Source organism: Pseudophryne corroboree, chromosome 4, assembly GCF_028390025.1.
Source record: "Pseudophryne corroboree isolate aPseCor3 chromosome 4, aPseCor3.hap2, whole genome shotgun sequence".
Lineage (NCBI taxonomy): Eukaryota > Metazoa > Chordata > Amphibia > Anura > Myobatrachidae > Pseudophryne > Pseudophryne corroboree.
The window spans coordinates 184299418-184318437 of record NC_086447.1 but is presented as its reverse complement, the minus strand read 5'-3'; the positions used below and the strand labels follow the sequence as shown (position 1 = coordinate 184318437).

The following is a 19020-nucleotide window of genomic DNA, read 5'->3' as shown; positions in this document are numbered from 1 at the left end:
CGCATCTTCAGATGCATCAGCGGATAATCTTGTCACCAAGGACAAGGGTGTCTCTCCTGTGGTGGTTGCAGAGTGCTCATCTTCTAGAGGGCCGCAGATTCGGCATTCAGGACTGGGTCCTGGTGACCACGGATGCCAGCCTGAGAGGCTGGGGAGCAGTCACACAGGGAAGAAATTTCCAAGGCTTGTGGTCAAGCCTGGAGACATCACTTCACATAAATATCCTGGAGCTAAGGGCCATCTACAATGCTCTAAGCCTAGCAAGACCTCTGCTTCAAGGTCAGCCGGTGCTGATCCAGTCAGACAACATCACGGCAGTCGCCCACGTAAACAGACAGGGCGGCACAAGAAGCAGGAGTACAATGGCAGAAGCTGCAAGGATTCTTCGCTGGGCGGAAAATCATGTGATAGCACTGTCAGCAGTGTTCATTCCGGGAGTGGACAACTGGGAAGCAGACTTCCTCAGCAGACACGACCTCCACTCGGGAGAGTGGGGACTTCACCCAGAAGTCTTCCACATGATTGTGAACCGTTGGGAAAAACCAAAGGTGGACATGATGGCGTCCCGCCTCAACAAAAAACTAGACAGGTATTGCGCCAGGTCAAGGGACCCTCAGGCAATAGCTGTGGACGCTCTGGTAACACCGTGGGTGTACCAGTCAGTGTATGTGTTCCCTCCTCTGCCTCTCATACCCAAGGTACTGAGAATCATAAGAAGGAGAGGAGTAAGGACTATACTCGTGGCTCCGGATTGGCCAAGAAGGACTTGGTACCCGGAACTTCAAGAGATGCTCACAGAGGACCCGTGGCCTCTACCTCTAAGAAAGGACCTGCTCCAGCAGGGACCCTGTCTGTTCCAAGACTTACCGCGGCTGCGTTTGACGGCATGGCGGTTGAACGCCGGATCCTGAAGGAAAAAGGCATTCCGGATGAAGTCATCCCTACCCTGATCAAAGCCAGGAAGGATGTAACCGTACAGCATTATCACCGTATTTGGCGTAAATATGTTGCGTGGTGCGAGGCCAGGAAGGCCCCTACAGAGGAATTTCAACTGGGTCGTTTCCTGCATTTCCTGCAAACAGGACTGTCTATGGGCCTAAAATTAGGGTCCATTAAGGTTCAAATTTCGGCCCTGTCGATTTTCTTCCAGAAAGAACTGGCTTCAGTTCCTGAAGTTCAGACGTTTGTCAAGGGGGTACTGCATATACAGCCTCCTTTTGTGCCTCCAGTGGCACCTTGGGATCTCAATGTAGTTTTGGGGTTCCTAAAATCACATTGGTTTGAACCACTCACCACTGTGGACTTAAAATATCTCACATGGAAGGTGGTAATGCTGTTGGCCCTGGCTTCAGCCAGGCATGTCTCAGAATTGGCGGCTTTATCCTATAAAAGCCCTTACCTAATTTTTCATACGGACAGGGCAGAATTGAGGACTCGTCCTCAATTTCTCCCTAAGGTGGTTTCAGCGTTTCACTTGAACCAGCCTATTGTGGTACCTGCGGCTACTAGGGACTTGGAGGACTCCAAGTTGCTGGACGTAGTCAGGGCCCTGAAAATATATGTTTCCAGGACGGCTGGAGTCAGAAAATCTGACTCGCTATTTATCCTGTATGCACCCAACAAGCTGGGTGCTCCTGCTTCTAAGCAGACTATTGCTCGTTGGATTTGTAGTACAATTCAGCTTGCACATTCTGTGGCAGGCCTGCCACAGCCAAAATCTGTAAAAGCCCATTCCACAAGGAAGGTGGGCTCATCTTGGGCGGCTGCCCGAGGGGTCTCGGCTTTACAACTTTGCCGAGCAGCTACTTGGTCAGGGGCAAACACGTTTGCTAAATTCTACAAATTTGATACCCTGGCTGAGGAGGACCTGGAGTTCTCTCATTCGGTGCTGCAGAGTCATCCGCACTCTCCCGCCCGTTTGGGAGCTTTGGTATAATCCCCATGGTCCTTACGGAGTTCCCAGCATCCACTAGGACGTCAGAGAAAATAAGAATTTACTTACCGATAATTCTATTTCTCGTAGTCCGTAGTGGATGCTGGGCGCCCATCCCAAGTGCGGATTGTCTGCAATACTTGTACATAGTTATTGTTACAAAAATCGGGTTATTATTGTTGTGAGCCATCTTTTCAGAGGCTCCTCTGTTATCATGCTGTTAACTGGGTTCAGATCACAGGTTGTACGGTGTGATTGGTGTGGCTGGTATGAGTCTTACCCGGGATTCAAAATCCTTCCTTATTGTGTACGCTCGTCCGGGCACAGTATCCTAACTGAGGCTTGGAGGAGGGTCCTAGGGGGAGGAGCCAGTGCACACCAGGTAGTCCTAAAGCTTTACTTTTGTGCCCCAGTCTCCTGCGGAGCCGCTATTCCCATGGTCCTTACGGAGTTCCCAGCATCCACTACGGACTACGAGAAATAGAATTATCGGTAAGTAAATTCTTATTTTGAGTGCCAAAAACAGGCAGGAATTTTTGGAAGAAAAAAAAATTGTGACAATTTTTTAAAATAAAATTATGTTATTAGCTCCTATTTTTCCCACATGAAATATTTTACATTTTTGTGTGAAAACACATAGAGGATATCCAATTACCTGCGATAGTGCCGCTGCCGCGGAAAACACTTTTTTTATTACCCCTATCCAATTAGGTTCCGCAGAAAAACCTGTTTTTCATGTGAAAATGCATGGGTCCCGTGAAAAGCCGAGGATCTATGTATTTTCGTGGCACTTATCGCTGGTCTAGAGGGCACTTATCGCAGATTATGCTTTGGACGCAGCATAATCCCCGATAAATTCCCGGCATCAGGGATATCTTCGGTTTATCAAGGCTTATTGGATACCCCCCCGGCGAACCATTTGCAGCAGTAAATTACCGCAGCTAATTGGATACCAAAGATAGTTTCTGTGAAAAGTCGTGAACCAGCCACATTTGGGGAAAAAAATTCAGTTATCTGTGATTTGGTTTGGGGATAATTGGATATCCCCGTGGGAGTTAATTAGCCACGGCAAGCTAATTGAATATCCCCTCGTTACTGTAGGCACACTAAATGGTACTGTTCCTTTTGCAGTGTACTATATAGTGAACATGTCAGTATTCCTCCATGTTATGTCATGCAGGGCCGGCTCCGGGGCTTGTGGCGCCCCGGGCGGCTTTAGGGGGCGTGGCTTTGTACAGGGGGCGTGGTCATTTACGCCCCCTGTACAGCTGAATTGATGTGCGGTGCGCGATGACGTCATCGCGCACCGCACAGCAAAGGTCCTCTCCACGAAGGGAAACTAGACGCGTAGCGTCTAGTTCCCTTCGTGGAGAGGACCTTTGCTGTGCGTTGCGCGATGACGTCATCGCGCACCGCACAGTAAAGGACCTCTCCAGGAAGGGAAACTAGACGCGTACGCGTCTAGTTTCCCTTCCCAGCAGTAGCGGCCGGGGGCAGCGGGCAGCAGGGAGCACACACCAGTAGCGGATCTTGCCCTGGTGCGGCGCCCTCCGGAGGGCGTCCTGCGCCCTCCGGAAGGCGGCGCCCCGGGCAAAAGTACTGCTTGCCCGTGGCAAGATCCGCTACTGATGTCATGCTGCATATATTGCTCCATTGCAGGGACAGCTGCTACGAATAACAACTGTCCCAGTAAGCTCAATCACTGCTGCTTTGGCCGCTAACTCGTAGCTGTAAAAGTTGACATGTTGTTACTGCGCATGCATGAACTGAGTTCTCACATGCACCGAAAGAGGCAAGAGGAACCTAATGGATCCCTTTGTTCCACCTGGAACACTTTACAATAGGAAGGAGAAGGGCTCCTGTAACTAATGGCATCTGAAAATGACATCATTTCCTGCAATCGAACTCTGAAAACTATCAGTTTTTGCAGCTTGATTAATCTACCATAGGTATGGTGACGTAAGGCATGCTACTAACAGACCGTTATCTGAAAAATACTAAGACGAACCAATAATTACAGCTACATGCAAAGCAGATTGCTCTCCAGAACGATGGAGAAAACCCCATATTCAACTTGGCATGGTGAGTGACCTAGGATAAAACACATCAGAGTTTATGGGTGCGTCACAGATAAACTCTTGCATCACCATTTGTTTATATTCCTGAAGAAAGATCTGGCAAGCTACAAAACCAAGCAATGGAAGGGATCCTTGTTGGATACAGAGAGTGTTCCAAAGGCAGCACAATCCTGGACCCAAGATCAGACAAGACGACTGTCAGAAACAGCCTGACTTTTGTTGAAGACCTAAGGGATGATATTATGGCTTCTGTAGAATTACTATAGAGAATTCTTACACTGAACAGAAAATCAATACATCTTCTGAACAAATGACTGAGGGCCTAATTTATATTTGCAAGGAAGCGGCTGTACAGTTCCATGTAATTAAAATTCAAATGCAGCAGGAGATGTCTGTAGGAGACAGATGCTTCCTGCACGCATTTGCGAGATCCGAGTTCTGCGTCTGAGGACACAGCCTCAGATCACCACTGCAACCATCGTGATTCGCATTATTTTCAGGCACCGGTCAGCCTGCAAAACCTAAAGCTTACTTAGGCTGCCCGTCAGACCTGGACACCTGAGTCCAGTAGGTCTGAGTCCGACAAATGGTGCCGGGGGCCGCCCCCGCTCTTCCCCCCAAACGCTGCAGCATGTCAATCACACAGAACCATCGGCTGTGTACATAAACATCTGAATTAGGCCCTGAGTTCATTGTTGGGCTGGACACCATGGATGAAAGCAAAGTGATGCAGTTAAGAAGAGAAAACATGGGTAAAATACTTGGAAGCCTTTAATACAAAACAAGTGCAACTGATATACATTAATCTGCATCCTAGGATGACATATCTCATCTTTAGAAAACAAAGGCAACAGATTGACAAAAGCAGCTGAGGAGGAAATAAGGTCATGCATGATAACCAAGTCTGGATACTTACTTACAGCTGAGAGAAAGGCCATAGAATACAAACAGACATTTAATGACAAGTGTAACTAAGCGATCTATATATTAAGGTGGACATGCACATTGACCCGGGTCTGGCTTATGTCTGCATGGGTCAGATCTGTATTGACAATTCTGGGCTCCCAACCCTGCAACTGACCAGGGTTATTTCCGGGACTTGTAGCCTGGGTCAGTGCCCTGGCTTGTGTGTGAAAGGTATGACCCGGTCTTGATGCCTAAAAGAAATTCATTGGCGGGGGACAATAGCGCTTGGGGATGACAGTCTCCAAGCGACCACTGCAAGCTGGAAGACCCCGGATCACTAGAAGACCCGGGTCCGGTGTGAACGGTACCAACCTGGGAATAACCTGGGTCGTCATTCATGTGTGAAGGACTCGTAAGTACAACAAACCCTGGCTTCAACCTATGCTCAGTGTCCGGGGTCTGAGACAGGTAAAAGCCACGGTATTATATGAAAACTGCACCATGCAAAAAAGGGCTGCCCATGCGAGCTCTCTTGCCAAAGTGAATGGTAATATTGTTGTGAGTGCACATTTACTAGTTCATGCATACAGTACATGCAGAGATAGAGCCCTGCTTGCAAAGAGCCGAGGAAGAACTGCATTCTGGGACAAATACGTTTCTTTTAAACGTATATAAATCCACTATGGTCGTCCCTGTCAACCACATACATGCACAGTGGGAGCAGTGAGTGACGGGCCAGACCTGAGTGGAGGACCATTCTGTGCCAGGAAAGGATGGCAGGACAGAGTGGGGAGTCGAGGCAGGGCAGAGCAGCGGGCAGATCAAGCTATTATTTTAATAAATTCCTTGTAATAGCAATATCTGGAAGTAATGTAAGACATTCAATTATGCATTTGACCCTGAGTCTAAAATTCATATCTTGCTCACAGTAATGATTTATGTCACTCTTTAGTTATCTGCAAAGCAAGCACTTTGTGCATCCCATAATCAATACTATGCAGGTGTTCTCCAAAGCAAAAGTATACATAATCCTTTTTCTCTGACGTCCTAGTGGATGCTGGGTACTCCGTAAGGACCATGGGGTATAGACTGGCTCTGCAGGAGACTGGGCACTCTTAAAAGAAAGATTAGGTACTATATCTGGTGTGCACTGGCTCCTCCCTCTATGCCCCTCCTCCAGACCTCAGTTAGTATCTGTGCCCGGCCAGAGCTGGATGCACCCTAGGGGCTCTCCTGAGCTTCCTAGAAAAAAAAAGTATTTGTTAGGTTTTTTATTTTCAGTGAGATCTGCTGGCAACAGACTCACTGCTACGTGGGACTGAGGGGAGAGAAGCGAACCTACCTGCTTGCAGCTAGCTTGGGCTTCTAAGGCTACTGGACACCATTAGCTCCAGAGGGATCGAACACAGGCCCAGTCCTCGGTCGTCCGGTCCCGGAGCCGCGCCGCCGTCCCCCTTGCAGATCCAGAAGAACGAAGAGAAGTTGAAAATCGGCGGCTGAAGACTCCGGTCTTCATTAAGGTAGCGCACAGCACTGCAGCTGTGCGCCATTGCTCCCTTAGCACACCACACACTCCGGTCACTGATGGGTGCAGGGCGCTGGGGGGCGCCCTGGGCAGCAATTAGATTACCTTACTTGGCGAAAAGCACATAATACAGTCTGATAAACTGTATATGTGCATTAACCCCCGCCATTAAGTACATAAAAGGACAGAAGCCCGCCGCTGAGGGGGCCGGGCCTTCTTCCTCAGCACACCGGCGCCATTTTCTCTTCACAGCTCAGCTGGAAGGAAGCTCCCCAGGCTCTCCCCTGCAGTATCCTGGTACACAAAGGGTAAAAAAGAGAGGGGGGGCACATAAATTTAGGCGCAAAACTGTGTATATAAGCTGCTATAGGGGAAAAATCACTCAGTATAGTGTACATCCCTGTATTATATAGCGCTGTGGTGTGTGCTGGCATACTCTCTCTCTGTCTCTCCAAAGGGTCTGGTGGGGGAACTGTCTTCAAATAGAGCATCCCCTGTGTGTGTGGTGTGTTGGTACGCGTGTGTCGACATGTCTGAGGTAAAAGGCTCCTCTAAGGAGGTGATAGAGCGGATATGTGTGTGGGAGGGTGTCTCCGTCGACAACGCCGACACCTGTTTGGATATGTGTAAGTGCTGAGGTAAAATTATTGCACAAAAGGTTAGGGTGAGGTTGCGAAGAGAAAGAGAGACTCTTTGTTGGGGCACGCTTGAAAGACTAAAACTTAACTTTTAATACAAAATAGATTATAATATGGTACACCAAAACAAACACACATATAAAAATTAGCTAATAAAAATGACAGTGACACCTGAGGTGAAAATATTAGAGAGTAAGTTTGATTGTCACAGGATGATGGATAATCTGTTAGGTATTAAATGCATAAATGTTGCATATGTTGCAAACATGTTGAGATTTATAATCCTTATATAGTTACCTGTGAGAAAAATATATCCAACCTGGTAATGGTTTAATCTGCTACTTAGAAATTAGTGTCAAGGGAATACCAGAGATGGGAAAGCTAGTGCTTAAGACAAAAATGGACAAAAAATCAACAAAGCTCAATGGCTAGGAGAGAAGAAATATAAGGTGTGAAGATTGGTAATGATCAAAGGTTACTCCAAAACCTCCGTTTGTCACAAATACAGAGATATTTGTTACTACACCTGATATTCCCTAGCAGTCTCCCAAATAGGTACTAATCAGGCTATTCACTGCTTAGCTTCCAAGATCAGGCGAGGTTGGGCGTACCCAGTGAAATATGGTAGTAAAAACCCCTTGATTGTGAATACAATGGTATATGGTTATTGATGTATACCAAAGAAGTACTTCTATAGTTCACTATTGTGCCCAGTCCTATTGTTGCCTTAGAATTAACAAATGGACAGGATAACTGGCATCAAATTGTGAAAAGTACTGTAGAATAGTAGAGTCTAGGAAACTTGTAGGTACAGGTCCCGTCTTCTATTCTCTATTGTCAACCACATATCTCACATGGTAGAGAAGGGATCAAAGAGACGGGTTTCCTGTGCCCAGAAAAAATAGGAGTGAAATTACACAGATATCTTAAGCCCTGACGACAGTAAATGATAAGGAATTTAGGGTTCTTCACTGAGTGATTAATATTACTCAGATGGAATAGACAAATAGCAGATTACGCAAGGATTACACAGTCAATTGAAAAAGATTTCACATTATACGATACCAGTGGATGAGTGGGCTGAGCCGTGCACTGCTCAGCTCCACAGGACACAAGATATTGTGCCAAAATATGGGACAAATATACGTCTTTATATTGGTGTGTGTGGTCAGAGAGTGTACTAAAACAAATTATGCCAGTAATTGGCCTAAATGAACAGAAATGTTCTGTCCGTGCTGGCGCCTGAAGCTGAAGATAAAATCAGCATAAGTTGACAGAAGAAAGAAGGGATTGGTGCCGCACAGGATGGTATAAAATTCTTTGGAATGGGCTCTTAAATAATTTGTCCCTTGTAGACCAACAGTGCAAATATTTTGAACTTGCCTGTATAGGTAAATAAGGTAATTGTTGGTGGTGCACCCAGAGTCAATGGTATATGGTGAGGTTGCGAAGAGAAAGAGAGACTCTTTGTTGGGGCACGCTTGAAAGACTAAAACTTAACTTTTAATACAAAATAGATTATAATATGGTACACCAAAACAAACACACATATAAAAATTAGCTAATAAAAATGACAGTGACACCTGAGGTGAAAATATTAGAGAGTAAGTTTGATTGTCACAGGATGATGGATAATCTGTTAGGTATTAAATGCATAAATGTTGCATATGTTGCAAACATGTTGAGATTTATAATCCTTATATAGTTACCTGTGAGAAAAATATATCCAACCTGGTAATGGTTTAATCTGCTACTTAGAAATTAGTGTCAAGGGAATACCAGAGATGGGAAAGCTAGTGCTTAAGACAAAAATGGACAAAAAATCAACAAAGCTCAATGGCTAGGAGAGAAGAAATATAAGGTGTGAAGATTGGTAATGATCAAAGGTTACTCCAAAACCTCCGTTTGTCACAAATACAGAGATATTTGTTACTACACCTGATATTCCCTAGCAGTCTCCCAAATAGGTACTAATCAGGCTATTCACTGCTTAGCTTCCAAGATCAGGCGAGGTTGGGCGTACCCAGTGAAATATGGTAGTAAAAACCCCTTGATTGTGAATACAATGGTATATGGTTATTGATGTATACCAAAGAAGTACTTCTATAGTTCACTATTGTGCCCAGTCCTATTGTTGCCTTAGAATTAACAAATGGACAGGATAACTGGCATCAAATTGTGAAAAGTACTGTAGAATAGTAGAGTCTAGGAAACTTGTAGGTACAGGTCCCGTCTTCTATTCTCTATTGTCAACCACATATCTCACATGGTAGAGAAGGGATCAAAGAGACGGGTTTCCTGTGCCCAGAAAAAATAGGAGTGAAATTACACAGATATCTTAAGCCCTGACGACAGTAAATGATAAGGAATTTAGGGTTCTTCACTGAGTGATTAATATTACTCAGATGGAATAGACAAATAGCAGATTACGCAAGGATTACACAGTCAATTGAAAAAGATTTCACATTATACGATACCAGTGGATGAGTGGGCTGAGCCGTGCACTGCTCAGCTCCACAGGACACAGACGGCCGTTTCACCGGATGGTGGCTTGTTCACTGTGTGAAGAAGTGGTGGAAGGCAAGGTATTTGAGTCAATAGTGGGAGTGGTCTAATTGGATGGACCAATAATAAGACAGGGGAAGGGGTGGAGGTAATGTTATATAACCTCCTCCATGTCAGTTCCTGTTTCAGGACCCGGAAGTGATATTATGTGACCTCAGTAAGCAGTCTCTAGATATCTTTATCTATTAGGACTTTATTTTGAGAAAAGTTTAATACAAATAAAGTTAAAAATTGCTGAGGTCAGTTATAATATAGTAGGTAGAGAATAGGAGGGTTATTGGAGTGATAACTTTAATGTGGACGCATCGTCAGACAAGTATGCGTCACTTCCGGTCGCGAAGGCCGGAAGTCGTGTAATGCCGTGATGAGGAGAGTTTGAATAGGTTAGTATATAAGTCTAAAAAGCCCACAATCGCAGGGAGTGCCTTACCCAGAGGGAAGATAAAAGAATGGTTATAGTATCATTGCCCATACCGGAATATGCCCCGCATGAATTGGCGTGGACACGTCGTCCGGCAGATATACGTCACTTCCGGTCATGACGACCGGAAGTCGTGTGGAGCCGTAATTTGAATAGTTAAATAAAGTTAGTTATAAGGCTAGCTATTACAGAGTGGGCCGGGTCACAGGGGTAAGTAACGGGGTGGCTGTGATGGCATAGCCTAGTGCGTAACGAGACCTAATTGTTAGGAAGTGATGTAGACGTAAAGTTACATCACTTCCTGTTGAGAAAATGTGCCGTGGAATTCGGCTTTGCGACCGGATATTCTACAGTACTTTTCACAATTTGATGCCAGTTATCCTGTCCATTTGTTAATTCTAAGGCAACAATAGGACTGGGCACAATAGTGAACTATAGAAGTACTTCTTTGGTATACATCAATAACCATATACCATTGTATTCACAATCAAGGGGTTTTTACTACCATATTTCACTGGGTACGCCCAACCTCGCCTGATCTTGGAAGCTAAGCAGTGAATAGCCTGATTAGTACCTATTTGGGAGACTGCTAGGGAATATCAGGTGTAGTAACAAATATCTCTGTATTTGTGACAAACGGAGGTTTTGGAGTAACCTTTGATCATTACCAATCTTCACACCTTATATTTCTTCTCTCCTAGCCATTGAGCTTTGTTGATTTTTTGTCCATTTTTGTCTTAAGCACTAGCTTTCCCATCTCTGGTATTCCCTTGACACTAATTTCTAAGTAGCAGATTAAACCATTACCAGGTTGGATATATTTTTCTCACAGGTAACTATATAAGGATTATAAATCTCAACATGTTTGCAACATATGCAACATTTATGCATTTAATACCTAACAGATTATCCATCATCCTGTGACAATCAAACTTACTCTCTAATATTTTCACCTCAGGTGTCACTGTCATTTTTATTAGCTAATTTTTATATGTGTGTTTGTTTTGGTGTACCATATTATAATCTATTTTGTATTAAAAGTTAAGTTTTAGTCTTTCAAGCGTGCCCCAACAAAGAGTCTCTCTTTCTCTTCGCAACCTCACCATATACCATTGACTCTGGGTGCACCACCAACAATTACCTTATTTACCTATACAGGCAAGTTCAAAATATTTGCACTGTTGGTCTACAAGGGACAAATTATTTAAGAGCCCATTCCAAAGAATTTTATACCATCCTGTGCGGCACCAATCCCTTCTTTCTTCTGTCAACTTATGCTGATTTTATCTTCAGCTTCAGGCGCCAGCACGGACAGAACATTTCTGTTCATTTAGGCCAATTACTGGCATAATTTGTTTTAGTACACTCTCTGACCACACACACCAATATAAAGACGTATATTTGTCCCATATTTTGGCACAATATCTTGTGTCCTGTGGAGCTGAGCAGTGCACGGCTCAGCCCACTCATCCACTGGTATCGTATAATGTGAAATCTTTTTCAATTGACTGTGTAATCCTTGCGTAATCTGCTATTTGTCTATTCCATCTGAGTAATATTAATCACTCAGTGAAGAACCCTAAATTCCTTATCATTTACTGTCGTCAGGGCTTAAGATATCTGTGTAATTTCACTCCTATTTTTTCTGGGCACAGGAAACCCGTCTCTTTGATCCCTTCTCTACCATGTGAGATATGTGGTTGACAATAGAGAATAGAAGACGGGACCTGTACCTACAAGTTTCCTAGACTCTACTATTCTACAGTACTTTTCACAATTTGATGCCAGTTATCCTGTCCATTTGTTAATTCTAAGGCAACAATAGGACTGGGCACAATAGTGAACTATAGAAGTACTTCTTTGGTATACATCAATAACCATATACCATTGTATTCACAATCAAGGGGTTTTTACTACCATATTTCACTGGGTACGCCCAACCTCGCCTGATCTTGGAAGCTAAGCAGTGAATAGCCTGATTAGTACCTATTTGGGAGACTGCTAGGGAATATCAGGTGTAGTAACAAATATCTCTGTATTTGTGACAAACGGAGGTTTTGGAGTAACCTTTGATCATTACCAATCTTCACACCTTATATTTCTTCTCTCCTAGCCATTGAGCTTTGTTGATTTTTTGTCCATTTTTGTCTTAAGCACTAGCTTTCCCATCTCTGGTATTCCCTTGACACTAATTTCTAAGTAGCAGATTAAACCATTACCAGGTTGGATATATTTTTCTCACAGGTAACTATATAAGGATTATAAATCTCAACATGTTTGCAACATATGCAACATTTATGCATTTAATACCTAACAGATTATCCATCATCCTGTGACAATCAAACTTACTCTCTAATATTTTCACCTCAGGTGTCACTGTCATTTTTATTAGCTAATTTTTATATGTGTGTTTGTTTTGGTGTACCATATTATAATCTATTTTGTATTAAAAGTTAAGTTTTAGTCTTTCAAGCGTGCCCCAACAAAGAGTCTCTCTTTCTCTTCGCAACCTCACCATATACCATTGACTCTGGGTGCACCACCAACAATTACCTTATTTACCTATACAGGCAAGTTCAAAATATTTGCACTGTTGGTCTACAAGGGACAAATTATTTAAGAGCCCATTCCAAAGAATTTTATACCATCCTGTGCGGCACCAATCCCTTCTTACAAAAGGTTAGGGAACAGAAAGGAAATCTACCCTGGTCTGTCCCTATGTCACAGAGTCCTTCAGAGTCTCTCTATGTTCACTATCCAAAATAACAAAGTATCGACACGGAGTTTAACTCCGCTGTCGACTACAATAATGCAAAGTTACAGCCATGAGGGCTAAAAGATATTCAATATATGATTATTGGAATAAAAGATGATTTGCATATCACTGATGACTCATCTGTCCCTGACACGAGAGTACACATGTTAAGGGGAAGAATGCTGAGGTAAATTTCCCTCCTCTCATGAGGAAAAAGAGCGGGAATCTCCAGACAAGAGACGGCAGCTTCCCACAAGAGAATTCTCAGGCTGTATCCTTTCCCCACTAGGGCCAGGATGTGTTGAGAATCTTCCCCTTGGGTGTCCTGTTTGCACTAGCTATTCTCAGGGAACCTGCAGATAGTGTGCACATTCTAGTATACTACCCAGACCGGCGGTTGTGTCGGCATGGGTTTATAGCGCTGTGGCAGCGTGGACAGGTACCTTATCAGCAGAGATTGAGACCCTAGTATGCATATAAATATTTTAAGATGCTGTCTTAAGTGATAGATATATAATTATAAAGCATGCCCAAAGGGACATGAGTATACTGGGTCCTAGAGACAAAAGCTATGTCGATTTCTGCTTGACGTGTCCTGTAGAATATACATTGGACAGAGGATGCCGACTTAAGAGGCATATGGAAGGCTGAGGATTGTGTGGAGAAAGGTTCTCGGGCCTGGTCTCCACAGCTATAGCTGGTAATTCTGATATTTTGCCTTATATTCCTGCACAGCCTAGGAAAGCACGACATTATTAAATGCAGCTTTTCGAATAAAGAAACAAGAAAGTCTGAGGTGCGTCCTTTCTTGTCAGAGCCGGGGGCAGAGGAAAGAAGCTGTACAACACAGCTAGTCCCCAGGAACAGAAGTCCTCCCCGGCCTCTACAAAAATCCACCGCATGTCGCTGGGGCTCCACAGGCGGAGCTAGGCCCGGTGGGGACACGCCTTCGTAAGTTCAGCCACAAGTGGGTTCACTCCCTGTTAGATCCCTGGGCAATAGAAATTGTATCGCAGGGATACAGGCTGGACTGTGAGAAGATGCCCCCTCACCGAGGACCCGGCGGGCTTCCCCCCAAGAGAGGGAGCCAGTGGTAACTGCAATTCGTAAATTGTATCTTCAACAGTTGGTGGTCAAGGGTCCCCTCCTTCAACAAGAGGGTGTTATTATTCGACCATGTTATAATCCCGAAACCAGACGGTTCGGTTAGACCCATATTGTATTAAAATCCCTGAACATATACCTGAAAAGGTTCAGGTTCAAGATGGAATCGCTAAGAGCGGTCATTGCAAGCCTGAAATGAATCGGGACATAAGGGATGCATACCTTCGTGTCCCCATTTATCCACCTCATCAGCCGTACCTCAGAATTGCGGTACGGGATTGTCATTACCAATTTCACCAAGGTAATGGCGGATATGATGGTGCTCCTGCGGAAGCAAGGTGTCACTATTATCACATACTTGGATGATCTCCTCATAAAAGCGAGATCAAGAGAGCAGTTGCTGGACAGCGTATCACCTTCTCTGGAAGTGAAACGGCAACATGACTGGATTCTATATATTCCGAAGTCGCAGTTGGTTCCTACAGCTCATCTGCCTCGCCTAGGCATGATCCTAGACACAGACCAGAAGAGGGTTTATCTCCTGATAGAGAGAGCTCAGGAGCTCATGACACTGGTCAGGCATCCATTGAAAACCAAAACAGGTGTCAGTGCATCACTGCACTCGAGTCCTGGGAAGGATGATGGCATCATACGAGGCCATCCCCTTCGGCTGGTTCCATGCAAGGACAATGGAACTTACTGGACAAGTGGTCCGGATCACATCTTCAGATGCATCGGTTAATCACCCTATCCCCCAGGGCCAGGGTGTCTCTCCTGTGGTGGCTGCGGAGTGCTCACCTTCTCGAGGGCCGCAGATTCGGCATTCAGGACTGGGTCCTGGTGACCACGGATGCAAGCCTCCGAGGGTGGGGGGCAGTTACACAGGGAAGAAAATTCCAAGGTTTGTGGTCAAGCCAACAGACTTGCCTTCACATCAATATCCTGGAACTAAGGGCCATATACAACGCCTTAAGTCAAGCGGAGTTCCTGCTTCGCGACCAACCGGTTCTGATCCAGTCAGACCGCAGGGGCTCATGTAAACCGCCAGGGCGGCACAAGGAGCAGGGTGGCGAGGGTAGAAGCCACCAGAATTCTTTGCTGGGCGGAGAATCAAGTAAGCGCACTGTCAGCAGTGTTCATTCCGGGAGTGGACACGACCTCCACCCGGGAAGGTGGTGACTTCATCAGGAAGTCTTCACGCAGTTTTGCAAATTGATGGAAACTGCCTCAGGTGGACTACATGGCGTCCCACCTCAATAAAAAGATAAAAAAGGTTTTACGCTGGGTCAAGGGACTCTCAGGCGATAGCTGTGGTCGCACTAGTAACACCGTGGGTGTTCCAGTCGGTCTATATATTCCCTCCTCTTCCTCTCAGACCCAAGGGCTGAGAATTGTAATAAACGGAGGAGTGTGAACAATATTCTTTGCTCCGGATTGGCCAAGAAGGACTCAGTACCCGGAACTGCAAGAAATGCTCTCAGAGGACCCATGGCCTCTGCCTCTCAGTCAGGACATGTTGCAACAGGGACCCTGTCTGATCCAAGACTTACCGCGGCTGCGTTGGACGGCATGGCGGTTGTACGCCGGATCCTAGCGGAAAAGGGCATTCCGGATGCAGTTATTCCTACGCTGATAAAGGCTAGGAAAGACGTGACAGCAAGACTTTTTGACTGTATATAGCGAAAATAGGTTGCTTGGTGTGTGGCCGGGAAGGCCCTACAGAGGAATTCCAGGGGGGTCGATTCCTGCACTTCCTACAGTCAGGAGTGACTATGGGCCTAAAATTAGGATCCATAAAGGCCAAGATTTCGGCCCTATCCCTTTTTTCTCTCACAAAGAACTGGCTTCACTGCCTGAAGTTCGGACGTTGTTACAGGGGTGCTGCATATTCAGCCCCTTTTGTGCCTCCAGTGGCACCTTGGGATCTTAACGTGTGTTGGATTCCTAAAATCCCACTGGTTTGAGCCACTTAAGACCGTGGAGCTAAAATATCTCACGTGGAAAGTGGTCATGCTTTTGGCCTTAGCTTGGACTAGGCGTGTGTCAGAATTGGCGGCTTTGTCATGTAAAAGCCCATATCTGATCTTCCATATGGAAAGGGCAGAATGGAGGACTCGTCCCCAATTTCTCCCTAAGGTGGTATCATTGTTTCATTTGAACCGACCTATTGTGGTGCCTGCGGCTACTAGGGACTTGGCGGATTCCAAGTTGCTGGACGTAGTCCGGGCCCTGAAACTTTATGTTTCCAGGACGGCTAGAGTCAGAAAAACTGACTCGCTATTTATCCTGCATGCACCCAACAAGCTGGGTGCTCCTGCTTCAAAGCAAACTATTGCTCGCTGGATCTGTAGCACGATTCAGCTTGCACATTCTGCGGCTGGACTGCCGCATCCTAAATTAGTAAAAGCCCATTCCACGAGGAAGGTGGGCTCTTCTTGGGCGGCTGCCCGAGGGGTCTCGGCTTTACAACTTTGCCGAGCTGCTACTTGGTCGGGTTCAAACACTTTTGCAAAATTCTACAAGTTTGATACCCTGGCTGAGGAGGACCTTGAGTTTGCTCATTCGGTGCTGCAGAGTCATCCGCACTCTCCCGCCCGTTTGGGAGCTTTGGTATAATCCCCATGGTCCTTACGGAGTACCCAGCATCCACTAGGACGTCAAAGAAAATAAGAATTTACTCACCGGTAATTCTATTTCTCGTAGTCCGTAGTGGATGCTGGGAGCCCGTTCCAAGTGCGGACTCTCTGCAATACATGTATATAGTTATTGCTTAACTAAAGGGTTATTGTATGAGCCATCTGTTGAGAGAGGCTCAGTTATTGTTCATACTGTTAACTGGGTATAGTTATCACGAGTTGTACGGTGTGATTGGTGTGGCTGGTATGAGTCTTACCCTGGATTCCAAATCCTTTCCTAGTAATGTCAGCTCTTCCGGGCACAGTTTCCCTAACTGAGGTCTGGAGGAGGGGCATAGAGGGAGGAGCCAGTGCACACCAGATATAGTACCTAATCTTTCTTTTAAGAGTGCCCAGTCTCCTGCAGAGCCCGTCTATACCCCATGGTCCTTACGGAGTACCCAGCATCCACTACGGACTATGCGAAATAGAATTACCGGTGAGTAAATTCTTATTATAATATACAGTATTCTGTGTAGGCGACACCTGTGGTTTGCCAGCCCAGGTCAATCATTTTGACTGTAGTCTGCTTCAGAGGAGGATAAAAGGGCGATGTGAGGATTCCTGCTTACCTATTTGCAGTCTCTGGAGACCCATGTTGGTCGGCGGCCAGCGCTGCAGAGCAGCAGAAATTATAGGAAATATGGATGCTGCACCCATTGTCCCGATAATTTATGCATCATGTGCAGTAGAGGTCACCGGGAACAAGGCATGGGCACCATGTTCTCGGAGACCTACACATGCTCAATAGACTCTAGCACAAAGCCAGAGAGGAGGGGGTCTGTCTGTATGGAGCATCAACATGGGCCTTCTCCTCTTTTAAACTGCCCCTTGGCAGAGAACTTGAAAAATAACAATAAAGGGGGAAATATAAGGAGAGCTGGGAGAGAACAGAAAGCTGAAGAAGGGAAAGAGCAGGAGACAGAGTTAAAGGATGGAGGAGAAAGCATATGGGACAAAGGAGTGCTGGGGTGAATAATGCTATTTTGTTGGAGGTGTACTAGAGAAGAGAGTCACAGTCCTTTTATACCACAGGGCCTCCTGTCAGGGGCGTAGGCCCCATAGGAACATTTTGATGGTGTCCCTGGACCAATGCTTCTAGAGAGAAACCTGTCCGCAACAGTTGTTAATTTTATGCCCCATAATAATGCACTAGTTCATTTTCTGAACCATAGTAGTGCCCTAGTTCACATTATGTCACATTGTAGGACTGCCAGTACACGTTATGCCACACAGTACCCCCAACTCACATTATTACATACAGTGCCCTAAGTGCATAGTATGCCACACTATACTGCCTCCACTTCATATTGTGCCACATTACAGTGCCCCAGCTTATATTATTTAACATTATAATGCCCTTCAGTTCATTTAATGCCACATTACAATGAGCAGGTCCAGGGACATAACTATATATATTGTAGGCCCTCCGGTTTATTTAATGCCACATTACAATGAGAAGGTCCAGGGATGTAACTATATATATTATAGGCCCAAGCAAACGTTTGTAAAGGCTCCTATGTACCACCCATTGGTGAAAAATGTATATAACACATGTAACTGTGACGGGAAGGTGGCCTCTCTCAGCTCTGGACCCCATAGCAGCTGCACTCCCTGCACCTATCTCCATCTTAAAAACCCCAGGTCCCGCACTAGGTTTAATCCAGCCCTGGTGTGGACTTGCATACGTTAGAGGATAACTGCTACAGCTGAATACTTGCTGAAATTTATTTAATTGTTATACTATGAGGGGCTCATTCATAGGAGCAAAGAAAAAAAGAAAAAAAAAAGGAGAGACTTTGCACCTGGAGAAAGTATATTGGCCCTCATTCCGAGTTGTTCGCTCGTTCTTTTTCATCGCATCGCAGTGAAAATCCGCTTAGTACGCATGCGCAAAGTTCGCACTGCGACTGCGCCAAGTAACTTTACTATGAAGAAAGTATTTTTACTCACGGCTTTTTCTTCGCTCCGGCGATCGTAATGTGATTGACAGGAAATGGGTGTTACTGGGCGTAAACACGGCGTTTTAGGGGCGTGTGGCTGAAAACGCTACCGTTTCCGGAAAAAACGCAGGAGTGGCTGGAGAAACGGTGGGAGTGCCTGGGCGAACGCTGGGTGTGTTTGTGACGTCAACCAGGAACGACAAGCACTGAACTGATCGCACAGGCAGAGTAAGTCTGAAGCTACTCTGAAACTGCTAAGTAGTTAGTAATCGCAATATTGCGAATACATCGGTCGCAATTTTAAGAAGCTAAGATTCACTCCCAGTAGGCGGTGGCTTAGCGTGAGCAACTCTGCTAAATTCGCCTTGCGACCGACCAACTCGGAATGAGGGCCATTGTCAAGAGTCCGCGGAGGCACAGTGTAAACAGGTCAGCAGATCTAAGTCCTGAGGAAACAACCTGTATGGAGGTTGCATG

General features: G+C 45.4%; 1 protein-coding gene and 4 pseudogenes across 2 annotated transcripts in view; 3 read left to right on the top strand and 2 right to left on the bottom strand.

Annotated features, from left to right (window-relative positions):
* Positions 1-19020, top strand: part of SPHKAP (SPHK1 interactor, AKAP domain containing) — a 526349-nt gene that overhangs the window by 320665 nt on the left and 186664 nt on the right. The window lies entirely within an intron of this gene.
* On the bottom strand, positions 7595-7713 carry LOC134912726 (5S ribosomal RNA; annotated as a pseudogene).
* LOC134912725 (5S ribosomal RNA) lies at positions 9007-9125 on the bottom strand (annotated as a pseudogene).
* LOC134912724 (5S ribosomal RNA) lies at positions 10563-10681 on the top strand (annotated as a pseudogene).
* LOC134912723 (5S ribosomal RNA) lies at positions 11975-12093 on the top strand (annotated as a pseudogene).